The following is a 5,530-nucleotide window of genomic DNA, read 5'->3' as shown; positions in this document are numbered from 1 at the left end:
CTACACAAGGCCTAGAACCTTATTAACTGAGACAAGTGGCTGGTGCTGAACCTGGACCATAATTTTCATGCCCAAGGGGGTGGTCACTGCCAAACCTCCTTCTCCTCCCCTCCAAAAAAACCCAAAACCAAAATGGCTAAGAGTGAGCAGTCAATCTAGATCCCAGAGGCAGATGGATTCTGAACTAGGAACCTCAGCATTAGCAGCCTGGGACACAACCACTGAGGTATCTCCCAAACCCTTCTGGTCCACTTGTGCCTACCTTCTTTGGCAAGCAGAAAGAAAGTCAGGGCCCTGCTCTGGATGCAACTGCCACTGAGGCCTGAGTCACTAGGATGTGTGTCACTTTCTTCAGGCTGTAGGGGTGCTAGAGAGTCTCAATTTCAAAGAAAACATAGGATAGAGAACCTGGCTTCCCCATCCCAGCCCCCACTTCCCACCCTGCCTGGAGCTTAATTGACCTTAACCTGGTCATGCTTTTTCTATAATGTCACATGAAAGGTGGGATAGTTATCAGACTTAATAGGATAAATCATGTGTGTGTTGTTTTTAATTTAGCTATAGATGTATTACTGGACCAACTCCTCAATGCATGCAGATTGCTATTCTTCTCTTGAGTCAATGGATATACAATAATTGAGAAGTTGGCCCATTAATATTATTATGTAATGAATACAAGTCTGCATGTTGTACTGCACTGCCTACAAATATTCATTGCATTTAGAAAGTGAAAGAGCAGAAACTGAATTCTAAATCAGAATCTTTCATTAGCTTGTTTTAAAGTAGAAAACCTAACTAAAAGCTTAAAACTAAAGACATAGTCAAAAAAAGTTGGTCTTGAAATTCAGGTCAGCTTAGCTGCATAGAGATTCATCTTCCTAAACATATTAGGTCTTATTTATTTCTATTCAAAGGAGGTCAGGCATCTATTCTGAGCTAGACAGATATCTGTCTCTTTGAAAAAAGCTAAAGCGAGGTACAGGTCTTGCTGTTCCATTCAAAGTACTGTTATTTGATGCTTTTACAGGGCATCAGGCACTATCAGGTATAGATAGATTTGGATTTTCAAGCATGAGTTGCCCCCTGGTTTAATTCGTTTTGGTGGAGTACTGATCATTGTGGTCATTCTGTGTATTCAGTGTGTTCATAGAACAATGGAGACCCAATATATTCTGTTAAAATAGCATATAAAAAACTATACCATGTGTAGATGAAATTCTGGCCACCAAAAAAGTCAATGGGGATTGAGAAATTGACTCTGGACTTGAAGTTCAAGCCCCTAGGGCACGTCCAGATGAGCGTGCACGTGCTTCTTGCAGCGTCTCAACCCCCTTTGAGGCACTGCAAGAGGCATGTGCGGGAATGAAAAAATGTTCCCCACACTGCAAACTTGCAGCACAGGGACAAAATTAGACCCCTGGATATCATAAAAAACTGCTCCACAGAACAGCAGGGTGAGGCACAGAACCAGACAGTGATGGAGCGAACACAGGAGTCAGTACTCCAGGAGAGATGCTTTGGTTTTGGCCAGAGTATCTCTGTGGTGCTCCTGCTGCCCCCAGCACTGTCCAAGGTAAGTTAGGGAATGGGGTGGGGGGGGTTATGGTTGTGGGTGGGCATAAGTAGGTGTGAGGAGTAGCAGGGGGATGTTGGGAGGGTTGGGAGTGGAGGGGGTTTTTGGGGGCTATGAGGAGTGGAGGAGGATAGAGAGCAGCTGGTGGGGACGTCCCAGTGGGTGGGGACGTGGAGGGGCTCAAGTGGGGGCTGCCATATGCCTGTCCCCCCTCACTCAGCCCCCACGGTGCTGGCAGCAGCAGGCAGCAGCAGGCAGCATGGCTGTGGCTCTGATACAGGCACAATGTGCAGTGACATGGTGCTGTGTGACTCGGGCTCCTACATGCTGAAGGGACCCAGCCTGGCGTGCTAGAGCGTGGCCTAGATGGGCCGGGCTGGGTCCCTTCATTTTCCATGAGGCCTGAGCCTCATGGAAAATGCGGCCCGATCCGGCCTGAGCCTAATGGAAAACATGCCCCGCTGGCCTGCTCCGGCCTGGGCCACGCAGCTATTGTGCCTTTGCACAGGAGCCGCGCAACCTGCTCCAGTGCAAAGCCGGACTAGTGGTCCACGCTTTGCCGGGTCCTGCTGCACGCTGCCTCACCACAGGCCCCCCTGGGGGCAGCTGGGGCCCTGCAGGGGGGGTAGTCCATGTGCTGTGTGTGGGGGCTGCACCCTGTGGGGACCAGGAGACCTACCCCTCCTGAGCAGCCCCTCCACAAGGTCCCCCTACACCCACAGTTCCCCCGCAATTGCCCCATACCTATCCACACACCAACCAACATCCCTCCACACCCACTCACACACCCACCTGCCTACCCCACACCTCTTCCCACCCCCCTATATAGTTGTATGTGGGAGGGGGGGTGGGGGGTGTAGAGTGGTCTGTTGTTCTAATTGCTACATGGATTTGGGGGTATTTTAAAAAATGGATTTGGGATGCTGCTGCAGCAGTCCAGCTGGCACAGGGGTAGTGTCCCCAGATACCAATTGGCCGGGCCGCAGAAGCTCCTGAGAGAGTAGCCCTGAGCTGCTTGCCACGGCAGCTTTTTATACTGCTGGGCTACCCAGGCTGTAGCTCCCCCTGGCTGCAGATCCGGGAGGAGCCAGGCAGGGTTATTTTGTCCCAAGTGGCACAATTTGCCCGACACAAAACTGCATGTCCAGGCATGTGCGCTGAGGCAAAAAGCCCCATCTCAAATTTGCACCACTTCCATTTGAGCTGCTGCAAGCACATGTGCTTGCATGTGTGGATGCTTAGATGTTCATAAGCAGTCCATATACTACAGTGCTTCTTCCTGAATTTTTGATAATTCATATCTGGATCGGGGCATTCTGTTTAGAGTATATTCATGCTTATACCTCTGTCAACCTAGCTTTGTGCCTGCTTTCCCTTGAGCCCTTTCAGGAGCAGGTAATGCAAATTCTCCAAATTAAATTAGAGTGAATTAACATGGTTTAGTTTTCTTTTTACTCTGCATGACAAAATAGTCCCTGAAGTAAGCAACAGTGTTCTGCTTCTCAAGGCAGAACAAGGGAACAAAGAGGAGTACGCATAGCAGAATGTGTAATGTTGGAATCACAGGTTGCCAGAAGGAGGAAAAAAAAGAACAAAACCATCTTGCATGATAAAATCTTAATTTAAACATGGACATATTTGAACTAGTTGAAGAGCACATAAAGTATTTGTATTTCAGCAGAGCACCCATCTTTTATTTTGCTTCTGTTTCTTCTCGCAGCTTCTCTTCCCTCTTAGTTGAGTGTTTGCCTTGTCACTTTTAAATAGCTTCCCATAAAGTCAACAACATCTTTCTTTATGTTCCAGGTCCAGTTTGTTTGCTGCTTTTTTCTTCTAAAACTGCCATCTACAAATAGTGGGAAATTCTGCAGATGACTTTTTTTTTCAGCCTTTCTCTAAACTGGTAGTATTTCTTGCCTCTTTTAGACACAAGAAGCTACAGAATTTAACACTTAGCATCCTAAATGGCCAAGTCTTTTAGTAGAAAAAAGGTTATTAAGATTCCTAAGACAGTGGCCAGACCCTGTGACCTGCCAGGCATCTCTCCAGAGCGAGACAGTAGCTTTCTTAACCAAAGCAGATTTTCACTGGAGACAGGTAGATTTGGCGTTCAGCCAGTTTTCCATTGGTATAACATACTGAGGGGCTCTGGTCTCATGTTTTTTCACCATTTTAGTATGTTCTAATCTTCTGTGTCTCTTCTCATGCACCCCTTCCCACATATGGCTTGTCCTTTCCACTCTATTAAAAAAAGTTCTGGCTACCACTTTAGCATCACACGCCCATACTTTGTCATATATTGTCCTCATCTTTGTTACCACATCTTTCACTGTACTTCACTTCTGATCATTCAGTCTTTCCTGTGGAGTTAAAGAACTTTTCTTGGCTATCAAAACAGACTGCTTGTTTCCCAAATCCCTAAATTAGTCTCTCTGAATAATAATTGTGAATGACATTGTAATTCATTTAGCATCTTTTTCCCAGGTAACGGACAATGCTTTAACTAACAGATATAGCTGAATGCTTTGCTGTTGCTTTATAGCTCATTTCATGTAGCAGGTAGGTATTTCTATCACTGTTGCATTCATCAGATATATGATTCTGAGGTTCTAATCGTTTAATAATGTTTCAGAGCCACCATTCTTCACTACAGCACAGATGTAATGGGAAAAATGTATATTGTGGTGGACAAATATGATGATTTAGAAAAAAACTGGTGGTGCAGAACTTTACACTAAAGGACTCTTTCACTTTGTTTACCTAACAATTATGTATAAGAATCAAATCAGTCTAAAAAGACTCTTATCTTGGGAGATATGGGTGGAGAAAGGCAAGCATTAAACAGTGAAAAAAGGAGGAAAATGATCTAGACTGATCTGAAATTGTCTATGCACAACAAAACTGAGGATAAAGGTGAAAGGCATAAGCCACATCAATGGAATTAGATCCATTGTTGAACCTGTTGAACCTGTGCATCACAACACTATATATAGCATCCCTGAGGCTCTTAAGAGTGCTGCAAAAACAGCATGTCCCACCTGCTATTTGCATGCACCAAGCCCATGACCACTCCATTTACTCTCAAGCAACCTATAAATGGAGATCTTGAGAACATCACATTCTCAAGAACACCCACCATTCACACCCCCAGGAATGTCTTCCCCATCCTGTTTCTGGATTTGGTGCATGCAGCCAGAAGTAGTTGGGCCAGACTATGCATTTTGACAACAACCTTTGGAGCTCTGGGGATGCAGTGCAAAAATACATTGGTAGAACCTAGCCTTTTGGTGCCTTAGCAACCTAGTACCCACTGGTGACACGCAGGGCATGCACATGGGTGCACATGCACCCCCTGAGCATGGCAGTGCACACACTATGTAAAGGCGTCGCCTCTTGGTGGTCGCGGCTAACCACCCTGCCACCAGTACTACTGGTGGTATCTGTGGGCGGTCAGCGATCACCACTGGCTGATGCTCCCATGGTTGGCGCTTACTATGTGTGGGTGCCTCATAAATTCACTTGTCTAATCCCTTGTGGTCATATGATTAGGTATCATATATAAGTAAGAATATGCAGTTGAGTAGAAAAAATAAAACCTAAACCACATACTAGATGCATCTACACATTCATTGATGCACTTTAGGTAATGCGCATTAAATCTAATACTTCTGGGTGCCTATAGATGAGCCAGCTGGTGGCTCTGACAAACTGTAATTACAGCGTATCAGAGCAGACTCAATCAAGTCTGCTGGAGTGTGGTAATTGCTGTCAGCCTCCGCATGTCATCTATCAGCGATCCTGCACTTAAAAATGGCAGCAGAAACACTTTAAAACTTGTTTGATGAGCTTTAGATAAAGTGCCCCCACTGCCATTTTGAAGTGTGGGGCCACTGATACATAACGCTCCAGGCACTTAAATTAGAATGGGTCTTGGAGCCACCCTAATTAAAGCGCTTC

This window comes from Alligator sinensis, unplaced genomic scaffold, assembly GCF_000455745.1.
Source record: "Alligator sinensis unplaced genomic scaffold, ASM45574v1 scaffold596_1, whole genome shotgun sequence".
NCBI classification, from domain to species: domain Eukaryota; kingdom Metazoa; phylum Chordata; order Crocodylia; family Alligatoridae; genus Alligator; species Alligator sinensis.
Note: the sequence above shows the minus strand (reverse complement) of the source record.